We start from the raw sequence: 17,895 nt of genomic DNA, 5'->3' as shown, positions 1-17,895 counted from the left end.
AGCCCAAACTCACACACAGATGATATAAAATCTATGGTTTTAACCACTCCACTTTACTAAGATGTCCTACTTTATTACAGAACGTCCATGACCCCCAATCAGCTTCCAGTCCCATGTGGACTTATAAGCAATATGAGTGCTCCCCACACCCTAACAGGAGAGATTAGCTTATTTGGTACACTTGCCTAGTGCCCAGGCTTACTGGGGACGTCCCAGTTGCCCAATGCAGTCTCCCACCCAAACAGTCTCCTTCCATCAGTTCATTCTGATAAAAATTAACTAAAGCTGGTGATCTGCCAGGCCTGGTACTAGAGACTGGTGGGCAAAATGAAAACTAAGAGACAGGGTTTGCCGTCAAAGGTACAATCTAGCAGGGATGAACAGCTGCACAAATAGGCACTTTCACGATAATAAGTGACAGAAAGGGCAGGGTGCTGTGAGAACGTGCGGAGGGCGCTGAGCCAGCGTGGGGAGTCGGGGCGGCGTTCTGAAGGAGGTGATCCCTGTAATGAGTCTTCAAGCATGAGTGAGCTGTAGTCAAAAAAGAAAAAAAAAAGTGGGAAGGGCATTCGAGTCGAAGAGAACAGCCTAAGCAAAGATACAAAGACATGGAAAAGCCTGCTGTGTGCCTGGGGTGAAGAAACTCGGTGTGAAGCAGGAGAGAAGATGAGTGTCCAAAGACTGGACACATAGGGAGGACTCTATGGCGTCTTATACGCCAGGCTAAGAAGATGAGATTGTATCCTAAGAGCAGTGAGAGCCGATGACAGGATATTAAACAGGAGAATGACAAGGTCTGATTTGTAGTTCAGAAAAACCAATTCAGCTAAAGGGTTTAGCATGGCTATAAGAGGGACAAGACGAGAGCAGGAAGATCAGTTAGAAATCTGCCGGAAACAGAACAGATACAGACGGAGGGTGGGCCTAGGGTCTGTTCTGCAGATGATGACCCTCTGGTCCCACGTCACATTGCTCTCCCTCAGATGAACTGGTGCCCCAGCTCAGACCATAGCCTCTCATCTCTTTCCTGGATTCTTTTCCTAACATCCCTAGGGCCATCTGCAAGGTGTCTGTGTCCTCAGCAGTGGCTCCTGACATCTTTTAATATCACTGGCAAATTTAATTAAAGTCACTGTTCCTCTGCTCTTCCAAATCATTAATAAAACAGTGCCACCAGGCCAGACTGGGCAAATTCTCCCCCTGCTACGCCCTCCACTTTCTCCAATGGGAACACTGCTCCAGGCCTGTCACCAGCCTGTGTAGAGCCGTCCTGCTCTGCTTCTAAATCTGGGCCCCTGCACAAGCATCACAGCCAATTTACATTAAAATTTTAGGTGCAGCCAGACTGCACTGGATCCAATGTGTCACTCTAGTCCAAGAGCACTGCATCTTCTCCTGCGCTTCCTCTGCCTACAGGGGACGAGCATCAGTGTGGAGCCTTCTCTCTGGCAATGCTCCCCAGCCCCCACCCAGAAACACAGGAACTAAATTCCTTGCACTTCCAAGAAGAGGAGATCTGTGACTTCAGCTGCTTAGGTAGTTTGATTATCACAACTGGAATGTGGATCCAAAGGATAAAACATAATGATGTTTTTTATGCCTTATCTCTTTGAATCTTCATGGTAAAGGAAGTACTATTATCATCATGCCCATTTTACAGATAAGTACATTTGAGCTCATAAAGATTAATCTGCCCAAGATCACAGTAAGTAGAAAAGTAAGCATTTGAATTCTGGCAGCCTGACTCCAGAGCACATGGTGCTAACACTGTGCTTGGTGTATACCCTGGGTTTGGGGACCCCTTTGAGCAAGGGTCTGGGGAAGGCAGGGTGAGTCTTTCTCAGCATGGAGGCCTCATCTCAAGCTTGGAGGCTCGACATAATTCAGGGCAGCCTAGAGCAGTGGGAGAGCCCCAAAGGTGAAAGCAGGAGGAAAAGACTTTCTTCACAGCCATACCTCAACAAACTGAGACTTCGAAGGGTCAGTAAACCTCAGGGCATTAGCTTCCCCATCCAGAAAACTCATGTTGGGTTGGACGATCTCCATAGTTCTTTTAAGACAAAGATGCTTTGACTGCAGGTACCCTGTCTCTCAAAAGGCAAAGAAGTGGGCCCTGTCCTGTTGGCTCAGTGGTAGAGTGTTGGCACAGCGTGTGGATGTCCTAAGTTCAATTCTCAGTCAGGGTACACAGGAGAAGCGACTATCTGCTTTTCCTTACCTTCCTTTCCCTCGCAATCATGGCTTGATTGGTTTGAGTGCATCAGCCCCAGGTGCCGAGGATGGCTCCAAGGAGCCTCTGCCTCAGGCACTAAAAATAGCCCAGTTGCAAGCGGCTCCAGACAGGCAGAGTACTGGCTCCAGACAGGGGTTGCTGAATGGCTCCCAGTCAAGGTACATGTGGGAGTCTGTCCCTCTATCTCCCCTCCTCTCAGTTGGAAAAGAAGGGGAGGAAGGCAAAGAAGTGAAGGGACATATTTGAGTCAAGTTGGGCCCAAGTAATGCGACAGCTAGGCACAGACTTGAGACTCCCAAAGAGACCTCAGTGGATAAGAGAGAAAGTTAAGGAAGGGCAGGAAAAGGGAGCCCAAGAAGAAGTCAAGGAGAGCACACATTTTGAATTTAACAAAAGCACTTTGGATCAAACCTATTTTTTAAACAACTATTCTTTGAACACCCATTTGGGCCAACCACTGCGCTAGTCATTGGGAGAATAGCCATGAACAAGCTATACCATATCCCCAACCTTATAGACTTTATCTTCTGATGAGGGAGGCAAACAAGTAATTACAGGGAGAACAAATTACAGTGATGTCAGGGGAAGTGACATCTTTTTCTCTTTCTTCCCTAAGCTCTCAGGTTGGTCACTGCACAGCTCTTTAAGCCATCTGGGCAGTGGCCACAATGCAGCATGGCTTTATAATACAGAGAATCTTGCAGTAGTACATGATACTGTATCTTACTGTTCTTGTTTCTCCAAGCTCATGCAATTGTCATATTTTGCCGTCCCTGAGGCCCCTCAAAGCCTTAGTGGCATCCAAACTATATGATAATTTCATGGAACCCTGCTGACATTTGCCCAGGCACTACCATCCAGGAAGAAATGCCCGCTGAACAGTCCAGGCATCAGCAGGCCTTCATTTCCCTCATGCTCTACATGAACCAAGGACTTTAAAAATGACAACAACAATAATTACATCTATTCACTGGGCACCTACTCTACGGCTGGCACTGCATTAGGCACTTTCATAGGTGCTATTTAATAGCACAATGAAACAGGTATTGCTATATGTTTTAGAAATGAAGAGACTTGGGCTCAAAGACAAATAATTCACCGAAGGTCCATTAGCTGAGCAATTGATACAGCTGGGCTATGCAACTTGGCATATCACATACCAAAGTCTGTTTTCCAACCCCAGGTGGTAGAAGGAATGGTGGAAGAGCAGGGTAAGAATCTGGAGCCCTCAGGTCAAGAACCCAGAGTCCCAGAAACTTCGACCTGCTCTAGGAAGCCTTCCTTGACAATGCCCTCTTCTTCCCTGTTCCTCTAGCTCTTTGTTCACCACTGAAGCACTTGTCACAAAGACCTGGGCTTACCTGTACATGTCTATCTTCTACTACACTCATGTAAACTCAGGGATTTCAACTCAATCCAGGGAAGCTTTATTTATGTATGTATTTATTTGGGGGGTGAGGGACAAAAAGTGGTCACACTCAGTGGACATCTACTGAGAGAGCTCAGAGGTTGGACCTGACTTCTGATATCCCCTCTGCCTCTAAAAGTCTAGGATTCAAAGCCTTGTTAATTCTATGATTCTGAGGTTTACATTTACCAGACTCTGTGGACGGCAGAGGATTTTGCCCTCTGCAAGTCCTTGACAGATCTGGGGAGTCACAAACCATGGGAGTGGGCCACGGAGACAGGAAAAGGAGGGACTTTGCCCATTTAACTTCTGCTTCTTCCATTGCTGGATTGACATCTGCATTTAAGTCATCACCCGGGGGGGGGGGGGGCACTAAGGGAGGTAAGACCAGATGCTAGAAAGGGTTGTGCATTAGAATAACTTTGAAGCTCTAAAAAATATAGACATCTGGATCCTACTCCAGACTGAAGTTTTGAACTCTCTGGGAGTGGAGCCTAGATATTTAGGTTTTTAAAAAGTTCCTTAGTTGATTTTGAGGTACAGCCAAAGTGGAGAATCCTGGGAGAGAAGACAAGCAACATAGCCTGGCTATGACATTTGCGTCTCAGGAATTGCAACCATGAAGGACTCACTTTGGACTAGGAAAAGGACTCTCGGTGTATCATGAGCTTACTCACAAATGGACACAACACAGCCTTTCTATTGCTGGACAAACATCCCACCCTCCTGTACTCTCACTTACGTTCATACCTTGTCAAAACTAGTCAGCACCAACTTCCTACCCACATAAGTAGATTTTCCCTTTGTCTCTCCCAAACCTGCTTCTGCTTGGTTCACACCTTTACTAAGGAAATGTAAAAGATCCAGAGTTCCCTTAAATCATAGGAAAATGATGCTATGCATCCCTTTTCTGCAAGACATGTTTCCAGCTGTTTTCCCTTTCAGTGATGATAGTTTAGGCTGACTTGTCCCCTTTTCCTCTGGGCCTCTTTGTTCACTCATTTGTTCACTTATTTATTCATGCATACATGCATGCATTTGCATGAAACCCAGTCTATGTGTCACAGGCTGACTTTCACTAAATTACAGTGAAAAAATTTACTCTGATTTGTACCCAATTCATTTTCTTTTTTTGCACACTCAAAAATAATTAGAATAAAAGTTCCTAGAGGGTAGAAATTTTTTTCTGTTTGGTATTTCTGCATCCCCAGTACCTATATCAGTGTCTGGTAGGTGTTCAGTATATAGTTATTGAATGAACAGAAACACTGAATAAATGTGCAAAAGTCAAGGCATAATATCCAGTAATTTCTCCCACTCTTGACAATGTTCAAATGGAGCATCCCATCTGTCATGGATACCATGAACAAGGTTTTTCAAATTTGAGTAAGACGAACAAAATATAATCTAGGAACACACTTCACTGGAGAACAATGACAGAAAAGCAAACAATTACAACAAAACAAGCACTTGGTGTGGAAGCATGAGCAGCACGCCAGCAAGCACAGAGGAAGGAGGAGCTGATGCTGCCCGAGGTCGTCAGAGCCAGTCTCACGAACCAGGCCACCACTGCAGATCTAGGATTTGGGGAATGAACAGGAGTTAACTGGGTAGAATCCAGTGCATCCCAAAGACAACAGAAAGCTGATGCTAAAGAGACCGGCAGCCTGAGGCGAGCAGAGTTTGCTTTAAAAAGGGTGAACAGTGTGGATGAAGGCAGGGCATTGGAGAAAATCTGCAAAGATAAGAGAGGACTTAACTCATAAGAAGGTCTTGTACGGCCAGCCAAGGAATTGGGGCATTATCTTGGAGGCAATAAGGAACCACTGAGCTGTGCGTGGCATAGTGGATAAAGTGTCAACCTGGAGCGCTGACATTCCCCAGTTCAAAATCCCAGCCTTGCCTGGTCAAGGCACAAACCAGAAGCAACTACTACAGGCTGATGCTTACCGTTCCCCCCCCCTTCTCCCTCTTTCTCTCTCTCTCTTCCCTCTAAAATCAATCAATGAAATATTTTAAAAAAGAAGGAACCACTGAAAGTTTTTAATCATAGGAGGGACAAGATCAGTGCTTTTCCTTGGAATAGCAGACCTGGAGTGATGGCAGTGTGGAGACCAGACAGGTAAGCAGAAGCCGGGCAAGACTTGGAGGCACGCAGACTAGCTGGGAGTCTCTCACAGCATCTGAGGGGGCCGTGTGTGCAGAACCTAAGCAGAGGCAGGGAGAACAGGCTTGCTGAGAAAGGTGTGGATGGATCTAAGAGCTCTTTCAAAAGCAGAATCAATACATGTTGGAGACCAACGGAAAAGAGAAGATGATGGTGAAAGAGGAATGAAGAGGCATAGCGAGGACTGAACCGCATCAGGCGCCTTCTTTATCCCACTGGCCCTGCAAACTTCCTTCCGACTCAGGGGTCCCCAGGCCCAGAGAAACGGAAGCTGAAGGAATCAACACAAAACCATTGAACTTAGGTCCATGTTTAGCTTCAGGGATGTCCTGTGACCATGACACAAACGAGGCCAGCAGCAGTTCTGGGCTCTTCAGAAAGAGAGCAGGAAGGCCCTGGACTTCAGCCCAGGCACAAGAGTGCTCCTCAGCCCAGTGGATGTGCTATTTGTTGATTCAACAGTCCGGACGGTGATAAGCTCTGGAGGCACCGTGATGAAGCGGGTCTGGTCTCTGTCGTGTAGGAGTGCATAGGAAAGTACACAAGATCCGTATCTAAATGTGAGCAAAGGGTTTGGGAAATCATGAACACTGACTGAGAGCATCACAGATATGATGGAGTTGGACTTTTTATGTCTATTTAGAAAGAGAAAATGAATTCATGCAATGCACTGCCCCTATGAAATACTGCTACCTAAAAAAAAAAGGTATTTTTAAAGGCTCCAAAACACTGAGATGAACTCAAATCCTAGACTGACTACAAGAAAGCCTGATTCTGCTCACTGACTCATTTGTCGAGCATTGCTATGTGCCCACCACGTTGCAGGTTCTATGAGGACCATTTCTGCCTTAGATATATGTTCTCAAATTTACTGAGCGCCAACGATGTGTCACACTCTATTATAGCAGCTGGAGATTCAAAATCATAGCTCTCGCTTGGATGACTGCAGTACCTGCCAATCTTGCCCCATCTCTTGCAGTGTACTTCCCATAAAACAGCCCAAACTGTCTTTTTTAAAAGTAAATCAGATAGATTTACTTCTTTGTAAACTTCTCTTCCTGCAGACACCTCCCACCCCCTCACAGACTCCTAACTCACTGCCCTTGACTCCCGCCAGTTTATTTTGCTGGCTCCATACTCCACGCCAGCTAAGGGAGAGTTCTCTGAGCTTCCAGAACACGCCGAGCATGCACATGCCCCAGGACCCTGACAGTTCCTGAGCTTCCAGAACACACCGAGCATGCACATGCCCCAGGACCCTGACAGTTCCTGAGCTTCCAGAACACACCGAGCATGCGCATGCCCCAGGACCCTGACAGTTCCTGAGCTTCCAGAACACACCGAGCATGCACATGCCCCAGGACCCTGACAGTTCCTGAGCTTCCAGAACACACCGAGCATGCACATGCCCCAGGACCCTGACAGTTCCTGTCTAAAGACCCCCGTAGATTACTTTTTAGAATTTCACTGAGGTTTCAGGTGCCCCTTTCTCAGCTGCTTCCCCCTCATCTTACCTAAAGATAATCCTACCCCCGCTCCCCAAAGTCACATCACTTTTCACTTTCTTTATAGCACATCACTTGCTGAAATCATCATTGTCCTTGTTTATTTGTTCACTGGTTTATCATAGAATATAAACTCATGACAGCAGGAAACTTGTTCCTTTTGTTCACCACAGTCTGACTGGAGCCTGGCAGAGTGAATGTCAGTATTTTTTGAATGGATCAACGATAAGTCTGCAGGATTAAGTGTGGACAGAGGCGCCTATGAAAAAGCGACTTCAAACTTACTGGGAAGCCTTAGGGTAGAAAGGTAAATGGTTAAAGCCAGACCTCAGACAGCAGGCAGTTTTGTTCATTCAAAAATCAGCAGGATGCCTGCCCTGAGGTGGCACAGTGGATAGAACACCAACCTGGAATGCTGAGGTTGCTAGTTCAATAGTTCAAAACCCTGGGCTTGCCAGGTAAAGGCACAGATGACAAGCAACCAATGAACAGTTAGAGTGAAGCAACTACTTCTTGTCCTCCACTCCTATCCCCCACTCCTCTCTCTGTAAAATCAATAAATAAAATGTTTTTGTTTATATTAGCAAGAGAGACAGATAGAGACAGAGAGAGGGTCAGAAAGGCAGAAAAGGAGAGAGATGAGAAGCATCAATTCTTCGTTGCACCACATTAGTTGTTCATCATCTGCTTTCTTTTTTTTTTTCTTTCTTTCTTTGTTTTTGTTTTCTGTTTTGTTTTTACAGAGACAGAGAGAGAGAGTCAGAGAGAGGGATAAACAGGGAAAGACAGACAGGAACAGAGAGATGAGAAGCATCAATCATCAGTTTTTCGTTGTGGCACTTTAGTTGTTCACTGATTGCTTTCTCATATGTGCCTTGACTGTGGGGCTACAGCAGACCGTGTAACCCCTTGCTCGAGCCAGTGACCTTGGGTCCAAGCTGGTGAGCTTTGCTCAAGCCAGATGAGCCCGCACTCAAGCTGGTGACCTCGGGGTCTCGAACTGGGTCCTCTGCATCCCAGTCCAATGCTCTATCCACTATGCCACTGCCTGGTCAGGCTCATCTGCTTTCTTATATATGCTTGACCGGGGGGTTACAGCAGAGTAAGTGACCCCTTGCTCAAGCCAGCCGCCTTGGACTCAAGTCAGCGACCCCATGCTCAAGCTGGTGAGCCCGCACTCAAGTCAGTGACCTCTGGGTTTCAAACCTGGGTCCTCTGCATCCCAGACTGATGCTCTAGCCACTGCACCACCGCCTGGTCAGGCAATAAATAAAATCTTTAAAAAAACAAAACAAAAACAGGACCATATAGTGTTTGGATGGCAATTGTGCGGCTGTCTCTAAACACAATTCTTTCTCTCCACTGGAGTCCTCTCATTGGCACCTTACTTTTCCTCTACAGTGTGTGGCATGATGATAACCAACATTTAAGTGCATCATTCATTCAACAAATATTAAACAATACTATGTGCCAACATTTTCCAAAGGCCTTCTCACATGATCTCACTTCTTGTAAGGATTTGTACAGATGAAGAAACTGTAGAACAGTGAATTGCCAAGAGACTCTATGCCAATAAATAATGAAGCCAGAATCAAACTTCGGTCTCCTGGCTGCCAGAGGTCTCCTTCCACTGGGCTGAAGAAGCGTCACATCAGCAAGAACCAAGAAAAAACACCCCCTGCCACTGAAAGGAAGTCAGGGCTGGGTCGGGGACGTGAGAAACCAGGGCAACCTGAGGGGACACTGCCCCTGCCCTGCCTGCTCCCTAAAGGGAGCCATCTGGGCCCCACCTTGGGGCTACCGCAGAGGGTTGACATCCCTCCGCCCCATCACCCTCCCCCCGCGGGGGAAGCTGGAGACTAGCTGCCTTCCTGTACCTTCTCCTCACCTCGTTCTCCAGGAGCCTGCTTTATTTTAATGCTACTTAATTTCTCTTAATTTTTAAATGTTGAAATATAGAGTTAACTCATTGCCTGAATGATGAACAAATGAATTCCTGCAAGCTGTCAAAGTCCTCTCCCTGGGACAATCAACTCTGGGGCGTTTCTGGGCTCCTCTTTCATGAGGTGCCAAGGACGCACAGCAGATCTAGCCACTGGCTTTGCCCTTATGCTCATTCCCCACCCCTCTAGTGATTCCCCTCAAAGTTGACTCCCCAGTTTCTTCCTTCCAAGAGGCTGGAAGGCATAGGCTCAGGATGATTCTTTTAGTCTCAAAGGGAAGGAAGTATGGCGCTATGGTGGGGAGTGGGCAAAGCCTCCGGAAAGCTACTGAGCAGAGTAGCTCCAGGTAGACTCTCAACAGAGTCTACGTGGCTCTAAATGCATCCTTCCTGGGTGGAAGAGGAATGGCAGACGCTCAGGGGCTGAGACGGGACCGGCTGGAGACTTTGGGGGCCTAGAGCACTACTAATCATTCTGCGAATGCCCTGGAGTGTTGCAGTGGGAGTTGACTCCACACAGAAGTGCCAACCTAGGGCCATCAGGGCACTCAACCAGCTCAGGGGGCCTCATTTGCCGGACATCCAGATAGTCGAGTTGGCTGGCCCTCTTGACCAATGAAGACCCAATGTGATAACAGATATATTGGGGGTTTCAAATTGCAGATAGAAGGTTCTGAAATGAAAGTACTGTCAGCACTAAAAGTATTCTCAGCAGAAGGCAATCCACAGGGTATAAAACAAGACACAATACAGAACTGTTAGGCCAGGGTGGTAGCTTAAAAATCAACATATCTGCCTGACCAGTGGTGGTGCAATGAACAAGGCGTTGACCTAGGACTCTGAAGTCCCAGGTTTGAAACCCTGAGGTCGCCAGCTTGAGCACCGGCTCACTCAGCTTGAGGGCAGGTTTGCCAGCTTGAGCATCGGGTCTCTGGCTTGATCCCAAAGGTCGTTGTCTTGAAGCCCAAGGTCGCTGGCTTGAGTAAGGAGGTCACTGGCTTGGTTTGAACCCCCCAGTCAAGGCACGTATGAGAAGCAATCAATGAACAACTGAAGTGACACAACTACAAGTTGATGCTTCTCATCTCTCTCCCTTCTGTCTCTGCCTCTCTGTCTTCTATCATTAAAAAACAAAACAAAGCAAAACAAAGAAAAAAAGTCAACACATCCAACACAACCTTTTTTGATGGATAAGGAATGCAAGGCCCAGAGAACAGAAATGAGTCTTAGCTTTGGTTGTCAGAAGTGATAGGAACCAAAAAATAACATTGCTACCACCAGTTACTCCTACCACCAGTTCAGTGCTGCTCTATTGTACCTTGTTGCCCGTGCCTAGTTTGATTTTTTACTCCACTGACCCAATGGCTTCTTTTGTGATAAATGGCATAGACATGTCCCCCCCTTTCTTGACCTTGTTTCACTTGCCTCAAAAGTAAGGCAGGTTACCCATTTATTCACTCCTTTACTTTTCATTGAACACCCACTGTGTTTCGGGTATTGTGCAACAGGGAGGAGGAAAAAGAAAAAGCACTTGGTCCCTGAGGGGCAGTAAGCCACATGCAAAAGAATGAAACAACGTCCTGCCCCACATTTCAATAAGGTCAAGGGCCTCCTGGAAAACAGATGCTATATTACCAAAATTCAGAGGAAGGAACTACTTATGCATGAAGCCTTCCCATCAGGAAGACCCATTTGAATTGGATGTTAAAGAACAGGTAGGATTCTCAGTGAAAGGTAAACCATGAATAAAGGCAGAGAAGGGAAAAGACAAGTTCACCTAGGTGCCCACATGGAAACCATAAAACATGAGATTAGACATGTAATAAAGAACCAGACCACAGAGGGCCTTGAATATGAGAAGCTGGATTTCTGCAAATAATGGGAGGCCCTTCAAAGTTAGGAGGGGGGGTTGTTTTGTAGGAAAATGACAAGCCTGAAAGGAATCCTGTAACAAGCATTAAAATGAGTTGGAGGGAGAGATTGAAGTTGGGAAGATGTATGAAAGCTATTTTTTATAGTATAATAATAACTACTTTATACAGGTGTGATAAGGATTGAATGGGAAAATCAATGTGAAGCATTTTGCAACAGAGTAGCTGATAAGTGACACAAACACACAAATGCTGGCTGCTTTAATAATAATAATTACTATTATCTTCATTATTATGTAAGAGGTTATCAAATTTGTCCTTTGGTTGTAGTAGTATGGATAGAGAAGAGAGGAATGTACTTAACAGCCATTAGCAATACTTGGGGACAAGGGAGAGGAGGCAAAGGTAAACCTCGGGATTTTTGAGCCAGGGTGACTAGAAGTTGGCTGGTGCCATCAACAGAAAGTAGGACATCAGGAGGAGCATCTCCTTAAAACAAAGATAATGTTAATTTAGCAAGAATTTAACTTGAGGAGCCCTGGCTGGATAGCTTGGTTGGTTAGAGCATTGTCCCGAAGCGCAGAGGTTGCCAGTTTGATTCCTGGTCAGGACACATACAGGACCAGATCCATGTTCCTCTCTCTCTCAATCAATAAAACAAACATTAAAAAAAAAAGGATTTCAACTTGAGGGGCTGACAGGATAGCCTATTAGAAACATGGGCAAGTGTCTGGAAACAAGACACACTGGCTTAGAAACCTAGAGTCATAGACTCAGAACTAGCTGCACTGGAGTAATAGCACAAACTACTGCAGGAGACTGCCGAGAGCTTGTGGGAAAGGGGAAACCTCATAGGAAGGAGAGAATATTGGAGAGGAAGTGAAAGAGGGATCACCTAGAGAATTAGTGGGACGCAAAGTGTTCAGTGGGATAGAAATCAAGAGGGGAAAATTTTAAGAGCTAATAGTCAATCTCATTTGATGGGGATCAATGATGGAGTAGGAAGAATGGATGGATGGATGGATGGATGGATGGATGGATGGATAATCAGGAATAAGATTATATTTTGGGGAATAAGAAGTCCTTAGTGCATGAAAGTTGAGCTGAGGTAGAGAAAAGTGCGAAAGCAAGGGGCTAAATGAATCAATGAATGATGAGAAAATTAAGACAGATGATTACTCTAAAATTGCAAGAGCCTGTAGAAAGCAAGATGGGAAGAGAGAATAGGGGTGGTATTCGACAAGTGATATTCAGTGTAGGATGGGGTTTGTTGAACATGCTAACAATTAGAGGGAGGGATCAATGTTGAAGAGAAAGTACATGAGGCAAGTTGATGATGGCAGGGCAAGGGTGGCTCCTGGGCACTATGCAGGAGGGTAACAGGCCAGTGACAGAGAAGGACGAAGAACAAGATAGGGAGATCGGGGTGTAGAAGAAGACTATCAACCAAACTCACAACATTTGGCTTCATGCTCTAGTCTAGGATGAACATAGCAATGCATGACTTTGAGGTCCTTTCCTCTTAAGTGACTTGGAAATTACCACATGAAAGCCAGGGTAAGGTTACAGTTTCCTGTCCCACTTCTGGATTCAGTCCCCACATGACCCATTGATCTTGCATAAAGCTAGGAAAGCACTATTTGTCATTCCAAATATCAATACAGTCCATGCTAGTTGGCCCATTCTAAATAATATCCAGGATTAAATAGAGCTGTTTTGGCCCTGGCTGGTTGGCTCAGTGGTAGAACATCAGCTCAATGTGTGGATGTCCCAGGTTTGATTCCCAGTCAGGGTACCCAGGAGAGAAGTGCCCATCTGCTCCTCCACCCCTCCCCCTCTCGTTTCTTTCTCTTCTCCTCCTCTCCTGCAGCCATGGCTCGATTAGAGCAAGTTGGCCCTGGGCACTGAGGATGGCTCCATGGCCTTCACTTCAGGCACTAAAAAATGGCTCTGATTGCAATGGAGCAAGGGCCCCAGATGGGCAGAGCATCGCCCCCTAGTGGGCTTTCCAGGTGGATCTGGATGGGGCATATGTGGGAGTCTGTCTCTGCCTCCCCTCTTCTCACTAAATAAATGAAAAGAAATAGAGCTGTTTTCTTAGTAGACCTGACTCTGTATACCATATCGGAATACTCTTGATACTAGAATTAGCTTTTAATCACTCTTTGTTATCAAAACATATACATGAACATACATATGTGATTCTTCTTATCTAGATGTCTTGCTCTGTAGTCTCTATGGATTTAAATACTTCTTACCATCCAGACTCCTTCTTGGGACCTTATCCAGCCCCCAGAGATCTCATATCTTTGGGGTTCTCCTTGATCTGCAGCTCAATAGGCCAGAAAGTGTTTTATACCTGTTGGAGCCATTTTTTCTTTCCCTTGAGGTGCCCTGCCCTGTGTTGGGTTTAGAGTGCCCATTCAAAAAACAGACAACCAAACATAAACCAATTTCAAAGTAAAAAATTATATATGAACTTCGTCCCTGAAGGGCAGCTCTGATTCCATGATAAATCAGAAAGAGGAACCCCCTGTTCTCCTTCACAGGCCACCAATCCAATGACACACTATGGTTGCTACCACAGCCTCCTACCTCCCTGCCTCCTTCTTTCTCTCTACATCCCAATCTCCACATCTAAAATGCAAATCTGGTCCTGCACTTTAGTACTAAAAACCTTCCTAAGCACCCATAGGAAATTCAGTGGAAATCCGAACCATGGAGTATAAGCCCTTCAAGGTTTGGCCACTAAAGCTTCTCCAAACTCAATTCAAGACAGAATTGTAGCCTGTCTCCTATCATTTGAAAGAGCTCTCATCCACTTTAGGCCTTTGCATACTGACTCCTTCACACATAACATTTTTCTCCCCAAACCCACTCTCTCCCTGCTTTCACCAACTTCTACCCATCCTTTCTTTTTGGCATTAGCTATCCCTGGAAATCTTCCTTAAGCTACTATAAAGAGGTGATCTTCCTAGGTGCTTCCATTGTGCCCAGGAGGTACCCTCCACTGAAAGGAGCCACTTTATATGGATGGTAATTGCCTGTTCATTAGTTGGTTATCCCCGCTGGAATAAATGTTTATGAAAAAGGGGACCGTTCTATTTTATTTGCCTCTATACCTAGCAAATACTTGGCAGAGTAGATTGTTGTTGAATATTTATTGAATAAATAACTGATTGAATAAATAAATAAATGCTTTTTCTTTTGGAGTCCAATGTATTTCTGATCATCACCCAATAGTTGAACCCTTAGGCAAAGTAACCAGGCTTGAGTGAAAGTTATCCTCTCTTCTTGTCTGACCTTGGTAGCTTGAAGAGAAGCCAAGATGTGTGGCACATTCCCCCATACCCAGATTGTGGGCAATTCTGACCAGGGAACAACATCCACAATGACTATCCATTGACAATACCAGTAACTATGCCCAGAGACTGTACAAGGGACTGCCTTATACCAGAACAGGGCAGGGATAGGGCAAGAGGACGCTGCCTCAGCTCTAGGGTCCCAGCTCACGGAAGAACCTAGGGGAAGAGGACGTTTTTACAAGATCAGTTTAATGACCCTCTTCTCCCTTCTCTGAACCGGAAGGCTAGGGAGAGCAGTGCAAGAGGTGCCAAAGTAGAGCTCAGAGAAGTATGAGCAGAGAGGAGATATAACTCATTCCGTCAAGTTCATTTATTTAATAAAACATTTACTGAGTGCCTCTTCTATGCCAGGAGAGACAGTGTGAATAAATTCACCAGCTATCTTTCCTCCCTTCCCTTATTGTCTAGGGGTGTAGCTGGCATTATTCAATTGCATTAATAAATTTAATATGCATCTTTAAATTACTTCCAAAAAAAACAGGTTCAGGTTATAGGTATATAAAATAAGGGGATCTGGCCTACTCAGAGAAGGCATGGAAGGCTTCCTAGAGGAAATAACCAATGGAGCTGAAGGGTGAATATAAGTACATTAGAGGAGGTTGGAGTTGAGGAGTGTCAGAACAGTCAAGTGCTCAGGTAGAGGAAACTGCATACGCAGCCTTTCCGTCACCATTCATTTCAAGAACCACTTCAACAGAGTTCAGTTCTATAGGTTCCATCTGCTTCTTATCAACCCAGTATCTATAGTCTATTTAAAGAAAAATTAGGCTTTTGAGTGGATTTATGTGTGGGGACTGCCCATAGGAAATGTAGATTGCAATGAGGGGCTGGGTGATCAACCCCACACCTAGTCATCCTGCACTCTGATCATCAACCATCCTCATTTGGAGAACTGCAAGGCATAGAGGGGCAAGTTCCTCTCCAAGCTGGACCCAGTGCTGCAGGCAGAAAGAAGGGCCAGCAAAAGGCCAAGTGCCCTATGGAGTGAACTGACCCCCCTATTTCAGGAAGAGCATGGCGCAGCAGCTATATTTGAAAATCGAGGTAAACAAGAGCTCAGCTCAAGTGGACGGGGCACAACAGCTGTGGAGGATTAATCACACGCGGCTGCAAGTCACCAGGCCGCCAAGGCCGGAGGCTTCCCTTTCAGTGCCCCAGCAATAGGCCGGATGTGTTCCTGTAACCCACCCACAACTCCCTCCTCTTGGGGTGTTTCTTGACCAGTCCGGAGCTTGACGCCTTGTTCCCAGCTGCGGCCTACGTTTCTGAAAAACTGTCACCAATCTCAATCCTTCTGCCCAGGAGGCAGAACCACCAAAGGTGCCAGTAGAGAAAGAAATGGTGGGGGGGGGGGGCAGCGAATGGGTAAATTTATGGCACTGCATTAAAACAGTTTGTGCTATTTAAACACACACATAGCTCTCTACGGTTAAAAATAAAGCATAGTGAATAAAGACGAAGACGCTTCTTTCTCCCCCTGGATCAAATGACTTTATCTCCTCCAGTGGCTCGGGTACTCAAGGTAGGTCAGACAGGGTCTGCAGGAGCAGCACTAGCCTCAGAATGAGGGTGCGCGCGCGCGCGCGCGCGCGCGTGTGTGTGTGTGTGTGTGTGTATGTGTGAGACACTGGGTGTGGGTGTGAGGGGTTGTTGGAGGGGGTGGAGGGTCGTTACATACTTCGCTTCTCTCCACCTGGCCCGGGACCGCCCAGACCACCAACGTCTGGAGAGCATAGGAAGAGAAGAAACCCTCCTTTTCCCCGCCCCTTGGCCGCCGCGGGTGGGTGCGCTGGGGTTGCAGTTCCCAACCCGCGGCGGTGGGGTCCGGACATTGGGGTGCACGCGTGCCTGTGTGCACGCGGGCACGCGCCAAGTGGATTAACACGCGCCCCTCCCACTCCCCACACCCGGTGGGCACTCACACCCCCGGGGCACAACACACCCTGGCACAGCCAGCACACACATGCATCCAGCACGCAACACAGCAGTCTGTCTCCCCAATGCGCACCCGCCACTAACCTAGCAAACCCGCGACCCCGCCGCACACACATGCCCAGGCACCTCTCTGCGCCCCTGCCACACCCCTGCTAGACAGTCTGCCACCCCCCCCCAACACCGCATACACAACGTACTTTCCAGGCCCCCCCCCCCCACACACACACACACTTCTCAGACACTAAGACCTCAGGAAGGCAGTTCATATGAATGATCTTGAGAAATAACTTAATTAACACCATTATTCACAAGCAGGAACCTTCTTGGGGACACCCCCAAACCCCCCAACGTCTGCAGCCCTTGCCTCGGCCGCCCGCTGGGGGGAAGGGCAAGAAGCTCAACCCATTACTCACCGTTTCCTCTCAGTCTCCAGAACGGAGTGGGCAAATGCAGGGGTGAGGAAGGTGTGCGATGCCCCCGCCGCCCAGCTCCTCACCGGCCGCCGCGGCTCATCGCCCCCGCGGGATGCCCGCCGGCCGCAGCCGCGTCCGGGGCATGTCAGTCCGCCGCCGCCGCCCGCCGGCCAGCGCTCGTGGGCTCGCCGCTTTCAGGGAGCTGAGAGGTAGCGCATCTGGAGCGCGGGCGAGGAGCGTGGGGAGGGGTCTCTAGATGTCGATTTTAGGAACACGGAAAACCCTCCCAAAGATCTCCCGAAATCCCCGACACGAGGTGCAGGCTCGGGACTAAGCCCGGGAAAGGCCCGGAGTCCCGGCCGCCGGCAGCGGGGGGAGGGGGGGATCCCTGCCGGGACGGGCGGAAAGGCGAGCAGCCCTGCGCGTCCCGCTGGCTCCGAAGGACCCCGGCTTGCAGTCGTGTCGCCGGGGCTTTCCCGGGGCTGGGAGAGCGCCGGCTCCCCGCCTCACACGCCGTCAACGCGGGCGACGTCTCGGCCTCACCGCGCGCGGAGGGGACGCGCGGAGAGGCTGGTTTCTGGGTGAGCTGAGCGCTTTGCTCACTAAACTGCAGCAAGAAGCCAAATCAAAAAGCCAATCTCAAGCCTCCAAACCGAACGTCATCCTATCAGCTGGGAGAGAGAGCTGCTCGGAATGACAAGCCGCGCGTATTTATCCTCACCTGCCGATGGGGGGAATTTTCAGATAGCTTCCCGACCAGCAGCGGGGAAATCGAGCCTGCACCTCGTTGAGTCCCCGAGGACCGAATGCAGACGAACCCCCAGCCCGCGGCCACCCACCCAATCTTTGGAGCCTGGCGCCCGGCTCCTCCCAGCCAGCGGCACCTCCAAGACGGCGGCGTGTCCTGACCTGGATTCCGCGGAGAACAGAGCTCCGGGCAGGAGGCGGGGAGGACCCGCAGACGGGCGCGTGGCACCGGCTTTTCCCTTGTCCTTAGGAGACGCCGTTTGCAATTCCGAAATTGAGTCTCCACCAAACACATCTGTGGTTTTTAAA

The 17,895-nt window shown here is 47.7% G+C and overlaps 1 protein-coding gene across 5 annotated transcripts in view; it reads right to left on the bottom strand.

The window, feature by feature from the left end:
• The window catches only part of SLC8A3 (solute carrier family 8 member A3), a 178,999-nt gene that overhangs the window by 124,150 nt on the left and 36,954 nt on the right, over window positions 1–17,895 (bottom strand). The window contains exon 1 of one of the 5 annotated variants that reach the window (XM_066388381.1): window positions 17,561–17,696. The exons of 3 other annotated variants lie outside the window; for them this stretch is intronic. The gene's annotated coding sequence lies outside the window, so the exon portion shown is untranslated. Of the gene's footprint in view, window positions 1–16,839; window positions 17,428–17,560; window positions 17,697–17,895 lie in introns of those variants that run through there. One more of the 5 variants, XM_066388380.1, reaches the window with a different exon arrangement.

The sequence above is a fragment of the Saccopteryx leptura genome, chromosome 6, assembly GCF_036850995.1.
Source record: "Saccopteryx leptura isolate mSacLep1 chromosome 6, mSacLep1_pri_phased_curated, whole genome shotgun sequence".
NCBI lineage: Eukaryota > Metazoa > Chordata > Mammalia > Chiroptera > Emballonuridae > Saccopteryx > Saccopteryx leptura.
The sequence above is the reverse complement of the archived record's forward strand: the minus strand, read 5'-3'. Positions and strand labels throughout refer to the sequence as shown.